Raw genomic sequence first — 10,163 nt, forward strand, 5'->3', positions numbered from 1 at the left:
GCTCTGCGTTCATCAGGTCTTAAGTTTGGAGCTAGACAGTTGCTATGGAGTGATTTAGTGATACTGTATCTATCAAACATTTTGTAGATCTGCCCAGGCCCCGAGAAAGAAAATTGTTGTTATGCTAAACTTTCTGTGATGTAAGGACAGTTAAGTGAGGTTTACATTACTGTATTGAGTACTCTAGTGCCTCCAAAACCTTTAATCTTACTTTCCACAAACTTTTCTATGTAGCTGAGCATTTTGAACATGTTCTACAAAATTACTGAACACATTTACACCAAATCACAAAAAGAAAGCTTTTTGGACCATCTAGCTATTTGCTAAAACAATTGTAATTTCTTTCAGCCATTTTGGTTGTAGCGGTCTAATTTTCCTATGGGAAATTGCATGGCGAAAATACTTTTTTATGACCTTTTTTCTCTTATATTTTAGGTTTCATGAAGGTTTTCAAATGGCACCAAATTTAAAACTGACCCACAAAATCAATTTGGCCCTAACTATAACTACCCTGTGGCAGCTGTCACTGGGATATATAGATATAGACAATGTGGTTCTGGACTGAGTCGGTGGGCATTTTGAGAAGGACATACAGTCGATGGTGTAAAACAATATATTAAGTTGCAGCTTAGCGTTAGTTGGGGCCAGAAAACAAAGTCAAGCTATGGTGTAAATGAAAGAGCTTTGGAAATAATAGCATGCCATAATTTGGTTGTGAAGCATTTCCGCTTCAATTGCTGGAGGGTAACTTCTTATACAAGAGTTGACCAGTCCGGTCGCTAGAAGGACATGTGACAGGAACTCTGTCGAGGGGTGTAGGTTGGATCTTATTTTTCGGAGGGGGGGGTGTAGGAGAGTAGGGTCTGCAATCCTATGATCACCCAGATTTTTTTGCTTTTGCTTCATTGGTTTACGACTTTCTCCGGCTGTGGGCCTGCCAATCAGACCCACAGCCTAGCTGTTCTCTCTCGAAATTAACACACATGTACGTTAGGTGCATCCACTAATTGGAACTGGGCCACCTTGTCAGTCCCTGTCTCAGCATACCACAGGTATCCAGGGCATCGGTGTACCCAGGGCCTACCAGGGGCTGAAGCATGTATTATGCCCCCCCTGGAATGGCCGCCCAAATCTGACACAACTGGCTGCACGACAGCTGGGGCCACGTGGTGTAATCACCCGTTGCTGTAGGTGTAGTATTCCTACACCTAAACCCTAAAAATGGACACATGGATTCCTATCAGTCACTCCTATAGCAGGCCTTATCAATCCTGAAGGCAGAGTGCAGGGGATCATGTGGGACGGTGCTCTGGCGCGAGCTGAGCCCGTCGACGGCTTGCGGAACCAAGCCCTAATAGCCGTTCCATGGTGACGCGGGCCAACTACTTTTAAGGCATTATAATCCTTGCGGTTATCTGCTAACTTTGGCATCGCATCACCTATACATGTCGAGTAAGGTGTCATACGAATGGGAATACGAACCCCTCGCCAGTCCTGGTGACGGGGTTAGCATTCCCCCCTTTTAGAGGGACACGACATGGAAGTAACCTTGAACCCCGGTTGAAGTTGACTCAAGCCTCAGCATCACAAAATGGATGCTGCCACCAGACACAAGTCTGACCTCCTGCTGCTGGGGGACCTTCCAGCAAGGGGAACTTGGACAAAGGGTTTCCTGTCGAGGGCGGTGTTAGCACCGTCCCAGACAGGGTTTGTGTATCCCAGGTAGGCAGGGCTGAAAGGAAGGTGACTGCAAGTGGCACCCCGGTGCTCACTGTGCATAGCCCGGCTCAAACCAGTTTCGGGGGCACACCAGCCCCTGAGCTGGCGCGAAGCCGGACAAAGGATAGGGGTGTAACCACCCCCCTCCTGGCTCCACCCATAGGTAGAACCTAGTCACGGGCCAGCCCCTTTCTCTTAGAATAAAGGTAGGAGCGAGTCCCCTTCCCAAATTGGATAATCGGATAACTCCGAATCACGAACCACTTTCCACGAAAGGAACTCTTGACTATTTCTGAAGACTCTCCCTTGTGGCTAAGGAGTAGCCACCCTGCACCAGCAGGCACCACCTAAGCGCTTGTGGTTTGCTGTAAGTCTCTCCTACGGATCAAGACTGCCCAGCTCGACGAGACCCGAGTCCCTGCCATCTCTGACCTTTTACCTGCCTCATCAGCCCAGCTGAGAGTCGTAGGTGTGACGAGACCTGCGGGACCGGCTATCTTCAGAACCTGCACGACGCTTATCTAGCACGCCCACCGAGGGACCCTCGAGTGAGTGCACCTAGGGTTTGAGAAGCCCTAACCCTGAGCAGCTCCAGCATCGAAGTCTGTCTCCCCGGCATCCACGAGATCTGCGTGGGGGCCCTTCCGCTCCTTGCTGTTCACCGCGTTGTTCGACCACTTGCCGACCGGCTTGTGGCCCTCTTCACGACGCACCACGATTGTTTCATCACGAGTCTGGTTGCTCCAGACTGGCTCTTGCTCCCCTTCAACAGAGGAGTACCACGGACCCTCCTGGTCCACTCCCGACGCCATCTTGACTCCCCCGCCTGGGTGGCCACTGCCAAGATCCGCTGCCCCTTCCTGGGCCCAGCATCATCGACGGCAGACACCTTCGTGGGACAGCTCGCCCTCCATCCTGGTCGCCGCCGCGCCTCCTGGTCCGAGGAACAGCCGAGTCCGACGTCACCCACTCGCCTGGTCGAGGTGACTTCAGCCGGTACCCTCCTGGTACCCACACGATCGCTGGCTAGCGGTTGAGAACTGAGTCCCCTCTGCTTTCAGGTTTTCCTTCACCACCGATCCAGGCTTGGATCGCTCTGAACATCGTCACTGGTCGCCTGCCAGCAACTTCTTCTTTCAGGCTCCTGAGACTACACGAGGACTCCCGACATCTTGACGAACTTCACGCAGCCGCAGCCTCCGGGCTAGGTAACTCGAGCATCTCGGTGCTCCATCGCAGGGTCGCTCTACAAGTGTCCAGTTCCTTTTTCGTTTAGTCCCACTGATCGGATCACTCCGGGATCAATATCTCCAGACTCTAACCATTCGCATTTCACTGTTAGTGTAGATGGTTTCTCGTGCCCCTCGGGCATTTGTGTAAATTGTGCAACTGAAGTATTTTCCTAAGAGTTTTGTAGTGTGCTTAGCTCCCTGACTCACAAAGAGCCAGGGTAGTCTTGTCATAAATAAATATCCTTTTATTTTCATAACAACTTGTGTGGTGTCCTTTCACTTGGTGTTCAAGGGGTATATGTGATGGTAAACAGCTGGCTTAACACGCCCTCTAGAGTTTAGCCTAAGACTGCTCGTATCCACGCTACTAGGATAGCTGGTCTAAAAGGTTGACTTACAACCAATCATCAATAAGGGTCGTTTGGAATGATACACAGTGATCACTAGAATAGTGAGCACTACATATCAGGCCAACTTCTCACAGGGGGGTTTCCTCCCTATTAAGGAACTGCCCTCACACCCAGGCGGGTGTCATGCTTCATCATGTGACAATTCTCCTCGTGGGGGTGATGCTGCAGTTCCCCCATGGCAGGGCTTTTTGTCGGAGAACTTTTTGAGGAATGCTGCAGCGGTAAGTGTGGGGCTTAGCGACTTAAAAATATCACACTAGTATCCTGGAGAGACTTTATTCTCGGGTCCGTGTAATATGATTAACAAGCATTTGCAATGCAATAGGTCTTGCATTTACGGAAGTTTAAACTATTGGCATTGTAAATGACATTGCCTTTTATTTAGGTTTCAAAAATCAAACCATAAATAAAAGGCATCGTCATTTATATTGCCAATTACTCAAACTCGCGTAAATGCGAGATGTGTTACATTGCAGTTCCTGTCAGGCAGAAGAATTGGGCGTAAAGGCATCGGGTTTCCTGGAATTGAGGCTGGAGCGGAGAGGTCTGTTGTGCTTGTAAGAGCTTGCAGACTTCCCATTTGCTTGCCCCCGTAGATGCCGGTCGCCACTGGATTTGACCACAGAAAATAAAAGTAGTAATGAGTTTGTTGACATCTGTGAGGGGTACATTGAAACTACACTCACTATCAAGAAACTCGCCTGATGCATGTCAGTGCAGCTGGGCCACTGTGCACACTTACAGATTAAGGGTGAGAAGATGCTTTCACCTTCTCACCGTGACCAACTTATCTTGCATGCTACACAATCGAGATATAACTTGTACATGGAGTGCTGAATTCAAAGTGCGATTTGACTGTGGGAAGATCATCATTATTACCTGTGTTTACTTGAGCCTCAACAGCCAACACTCTACAATACCCACAGACTTGACCCCTTTTAAATTGAGTAACAAAGTGCTGTGCTACAGAGGGTTTAGAAAAAGCACTTTGCTGCAGAGTACCATTAAGCACTTAGTAGCGAGTGAATGATGTGAAGTGCGTTGCAAGAGTGGAACTTAATGAAATACGTTGAGGCAGTGTCGTAATATGAATCACTTTGTTGCATCAACGTAGCAAAAAACGCTTTGAAGTAATGACGTAACATGAAGTGAGACAAAATTCTACGAGCGACTTCGAAATACATCATGTTCGTTAAGGACATTCATGTACTTTGCAGTCAGCAACACTGGGTGAGAATGTTGTTGTTTCTTTGGAGGCGGGGGCTAATCTCGCATTAGAGTATTGGCTCATATTTACTAGGGCGCGAAGAATATGATGAAATGCAGCACCTCGGTAATGGCGCAAGTGAACATCTGTAGAGGTGCATTGCCTGGGGGTCCTCCTCAGGCCAGGTTGGAATCATTGGGCTCTCCACGGGTTGGCTGGAACACAGGGCAGAGACCAATGTAATGTAAATATGGTGCTCATGTACAGCACTCCAATACATTCGGGACGAGTTTGTGCTATATAAAAGATGCACACAAAAAAAGGAAGGAGCAGCAGGGACCCGCTGGGGGGGGAGTGGGGGCAGACATGGCAGCCAGTGGTAAGGGCCGAGGAAAGAGACCAGCAGAGGAGGAGAGTGACCGGGAGGAAGGCAGTCAGCTGAACAGAAAAGGGGGTGGCTGAAGGCGGGCCTGTGTGCTCTGTGTCCGGGGCCTGGCCGGCAGATGTGCTCCTTGTTCAGTTTGTGGCGCTTCATTTTACTGCAGCTGCTGCAAAGCGCCGTCCTGGATTGGAGCCAGGGGATGCAGAGCTTGGGCTGATGTGTTAAGAGTGAAGCACACACACCAGTGATTGGACTTCAATTTATCTCAGCCGGCTGGATTGGTGGCAATTCCTACGGGCGCTTGGGAGACATGGTGGGGGTCGGGCGCTGTCTGGGGAGAGCTGAAGGCGAGTGAGGGGGGGTTGGGTTGGTGTACGGGCTGCAATTTGTTCCAGTGTTTGCCTTGTCTCTCGTTTATGACAACTTACAGAGACCTCTGGGAGAAGTAGTGCATGCTGAGTATGAGCGGGATATGGTTTCTGAGACTTGTGTGAGACTTTGCAGTTTGGGTGGCATGTGACTTGCTGAGAATTGCCAGACCCTCTCAGAGGCACTGAAAAGCCACTGGGTGTGGCTTATAACAGTTATCTGGAGAGAACACCTGAACGTAAAAGGAAATCTTTGAGAAGAAGCAAAGTATAGAGAATGCTTGTTGGTTTTAATAATACGAACACAGCTGATAGTGTTGAATATGTTACTTGTAAAGGAACACATTTAAAAATATCGAATGCATGTATATATTGAGTTAAATATAAGAATAGATAAGGGAGCAGACCGATTTAGAATTCTGGTTAAGGTTAGACGTAGACAAGCACACTGGGGGAGCGGGGGTCACTAATTTATGCAGCTAAGGAAGAGGCAGCGACGGGTCTGGTTACATGGTTAATGGGGGGGGTGGGTGGGGGTTGGGGGCGGTGAGAGGCGGATATGACTGGCCAAATGAAGGAATGTTTCAGATACGGAGAACAGGGTGAGGCTGGCTATAGTCCATTAGGTGGTCCCTCACGTCAGAAGAGATCTTCCAAGAGGGAGGGGTCAGGGCTCGATACATAGTGAATGGTCAAAAACAGGTAGTATAACCCAAGTTGAGACTTTTGTAAAGTGCGGACATTGAATGTCTCTGATGCAGACTCGAGGGTTAGGGGGAAGAGTGCTTTTCCAGAGGAGAGCAGAGCGTTAGCCTTCGGTTGACACAGTGGGTCTCAGTGTGAAGGAGCTATCAATCCCTCATCGCGATCACTCTAAAAGCAAAAGTGATCACGATGCATGCTAGGGATGCGCGCGCAGCAGCGGGGGAGGGGTATGGGGCTGAAGGCTGGCGCAGGAAAGGCAGATGGCTGGGTGAGAAAGTAGGGGGGAAAGCGGGGAGCAGCTGTGCGCGTGGACGCCATCGCGCACTGACGCTTGTAGCCAGCACAAAAATGTGGGTAGCACTTTCGAAACCCACCTACTAAATGTCTCGCCAGACCCAGCGCATCCGCTGGGTCAGGCGAGACCTAAAAAAGGATCTGTTTGTCAAGTGAATGCGAAAAATATGCGGCCGCGTTCAGGCGGCAAATAAACGAAAGTCACGGCAACCACTGCATCAGCGTGCCATGCAAGGAAAAAATAAATAAAGCGTTAGTGATAGAGGTGTCCTGGGCAGGAGAAAAACATTTAACCAAATGGTGCTCGGAGGCTGTAATTAAAGCCTACCGAGTAGCACATGTAACAGGGGGTGTCCTGATGGGAGGTTACAAAATGCGACAAGGCGGTACTAAGGAGGGACTACTAAGCCTATTAACCAATGAAAAGCCACAGTTTCCAAAGGACAATGACACAAGTCAATGAAAAATGTGTGGAGAGTGGGCGGAGCTTCATTTCTTTTAATAAAGCATGCACAGCAGCACATGCACTGGCCAGGCTCGACCTAATAAACAGCACTGTGTCATTAAAGTGCTGTTTATCATCTTAAGAGGATCACAAGTGAAACTCTTTGATGGGCACCGCAGCTGAAAATATCCTTTATAGAGACCATCACAAACTGAGGGAAAACATGTTTTAAAGCATTCGCCTGGCTGTTTTGTGTTTGTGCATTTTAATCCAGCAACCTGATGTGGCACTCCATGTACACTGCCATTAGGGGAGCTGTTTGTTTAATGTGCAGTGTACTGCGCCCTTCAAAAACACCAACGCGGGGTAAACACTGCTCATGGGGGTGTTCGGTTCAACAACAGAACTAAGTGCAGGCCGAGGACCACCCAGTGAGTGGAGTGTGGGATTCCCATTGTCAGACTGCCCTCTTCAGTTTATTATGATGGTGTATGTGCTAACTGGAAGAAATGGTTTCTGTTGGCGTGTTTGGAGCCGAAGTACACACCAGCTCAAAGGGAAGGTCGAAAGTGCAAATCTGCAAAAATAAATAAGTTTGTGCGGTTCAGGCGAGGCAGAAAAAGACAGATCCAAAAGTATGGCTCAATTCATTCCCAGAAAACTTCCCTCTAAATAAAAACAAGAAAGATGTCGGCTTTTGTGGCCGAGTGCTGTGAACCTGTCAGGGCTGAGGTAAAGGGGTTGGCACTGAGGCTCCTTAATATAGATAAATGTGTGACCGAGCCTCGGGCGCTTCCCTGCTTGCCTCGGGCATGCTGGCATCTCGGAGTTAACAGCCCTCTCTGGAGCAGGTATTTTTGACCGATTATAAAATATTTAAGGGGAGGCTAACCTTGAAGGCATGTTTCTAGAGCTCAGCTAGTTAAAGGAGGCCCAACATTCCCCAGCCACCCCGGGAGCCGCAAAACATGTTTGCTTACAAGTTTATTTAAAAGGCCACGGCATCACTGCTGGGTGATGTTTGGGAGGTGGGAGGGGTGTGTTTTTGCAGGCAAGCATTACGGGCGCCTTATGAATTAAATAACATGGCACGGCTCGATGCTATTTGGGAGGTGGCAGGGGTTGTTCGTTATTTAGTATGCACGTATTTTTATGTGCTACAAAGCAGGGCTAGTTAGCAAATGTTATACAAAAGCAATTTAATTAACCGGTATCTTACTGGGCTTAAAAAAAAATTATTTTATGTATTTTCTTAGTACCTGTTCTGCATTTCTATGTTGATGAGCACTGGCATTCTGTGGAGGCCGGATGATGTTAAATTGTAGTCCTTCTATTTTTGGGAAATGTCCCGGTTTTTGGTTTTTAAAATCTGGTCACCCAATCAAACATAGACAACAGGAATGCGATGTCTGCTTTTGTGGCCGAGTGCTGTGAACCTGAGATGTCGGCTTTTGTGGCCGAGTGCTGTGAACCTGTCAGGGCTGAGGTAAAGGGTTTGGCACTGAGGCTCCTTAATATAGATAAATGTGTGACCGAGCCTCGGGCGCTTCCCTGTTTGCCTCGGGCACGCTGGCATCTCGGAGTTAACAGCCCTCTCCGGAGCAGGTATTTTTGACCGATTATAAAATATTTAAGGGGAGGCTAACCTTGAAGGCATGTTTCTAGACCTCAGCTAGTTAAAGGAGGCCCAACAGTCCCCAGCCACCCCGGAAGCCGCAAAACATGTTTGCTTACAAGTTTATTTAAAAGGCCACGGCATCGCTGCTGGGTGATGTTTGGGAGGTGGGAGGGGTGTGTTTTTGCAGGCAAGCATTACGGGCGCCTTACGAATTAAATAACAAGGCACGGCTCGATGCTATTTGGGAGGTGGCAGGGGTTGTTCGTTATTTAGTATGCACGTTTCAAAGTGCTGCTAGCGGGCGGATGCGCGCGTGCACGATCGCGTGAACGCAAGCTTTCTTCGAACATACAGATTACAATCCAGTGACATTTCACAACTTGCAGTTACACATGTTCAACTTTTCCGCCATGAAGGTGTTCATTATAGTCCATTTCTGTTCTATTAAACCCAAGTACTGCTTTATCGTGGAAAATCTTGCTTCACCCGAAGTGTGTTTTGTCCACGTTCAATACTGTAAAACACTTTCATGTACCAGAAATTTAATGAAGGTTATAAAAGTGCTAAGTAAATCAATTTATCATCGAGGACCTCAACTAGGTCATGCCAACAGAGATACTAATGTCAGAAAAATAGAAGCATCGGTTTACGAAACGCAGTTGAGAATAAGAACATCTAGCCTTCCGCCAGCCTCCGTAGAACAGCGCCAAAGCCAGCCTTTGCAGTCTTATCTTCCTTATTTTCAATGTAGATGCTTGCGCCTTGTTGCACCAACAGCTTGGCTTCATCTACCCGCTCTTCGTCACACGCCAAATGAAGAGGCGTATTTCCTTCAATGTCCTGTATATTCGTCGAAGCGCGGTGCTTGAGAAGGATTTGAATCATCCTAAGGTTGCCCTTCGCAGCTGCTCGATGCAGGGGAGTTGAATGTAAAGAATCAGTAGCATCTGGGTTGGCTCCATTGGATAGAAGCATGACCGCAATCTCATGTCTATTTTTAGAGGCTGCATAGTGCAGTGGGGAGCAGCCATTCTGGTTCGCAGCATTCACCTGGGCACCTTTTCCAAGCAGGGCTTTTACAATGTCATCACGGCCTGCTGAGGCAGCAATGTGTAGAGGAGTCCAATCCGCATCATCTTTATCATTCACAGGTACTCCCAATCCCAACAGAAAATCAACAATGTCTGTATGTCCAGCAGAACATGCCCAGTGCAGTGCGGTTCTTATATCCTGGTCCGTTTTGGTCGCAAGAGATTTGTCTGCAAGGACCCTGGTCTTCAGCTCGTCCAGCTGACCCTTGTAAGCCAAGTCACAAACCAGCACATCAGACACCGATCCCCTCCATGCCTGCACCACAAGCGTTAGGCCAGCCAGCAGCACTTTGAAATTCCCACATACAAAATGTCTCTTCGAGCCAGCGCATGCGCTGGGCTCAGCGAGACCTAAAAATTGGAGTCAAGAGGAATAATCTTGATAGGGTGGACAGGGTAGAGAGTATTCCCCGGTGTATTTTTAGTGCTAGTGATGGTAAAATATTTGTGGTATCCGGTCGACATGTTTCATGCCTCTAGTGGATCCAGTGTGGTTTCTTCAGGACCGTGCAAAAAGTGTATAAAGTGAAGAAAAGGAGTCTTATCATGGCGACACCCAGTCACCCTGCAATGATACCTAGACTCTGGTGTGGTCGGGGTGACCCTGAATCCAAATGGATATGACCACTTCATTTGCAAAATCCAGCCTACAAGAGCAAAAAGAGGGGGGGAAAAACAGCGACAATTGTCCA

The 10,163-nt window shown here is 48.3% G+C and overlaps 1 pseudogene; it reads right to left on the minus strand.

The window, feature by feature from the left end:
* Positions 1 to 8,751: 8,751 nt before the first annotated feature.
* Positions 8,752 to 9,728, minus strand: LOC146802066 (uncharacterized; annotated as a pseudogene).
* Positions 9,729 to 10,163: the final 435 nt, after the last annotated feature.

The sequence above is a fragment of the Triturus cristatus genome, chromosome 8 (genome assembly GCF_964204655.1).
Source record: "Triturus cristatus chromosome 8, aTriCri1.1, whole genome shotgun sequence".
In the NCBI taxonomy this organism is placed as follows: Eukaryota; Metazoa; Chordata; class Amphibia; order Caudata; family Salamandridae; genus Triturus; species Triturus cristatus.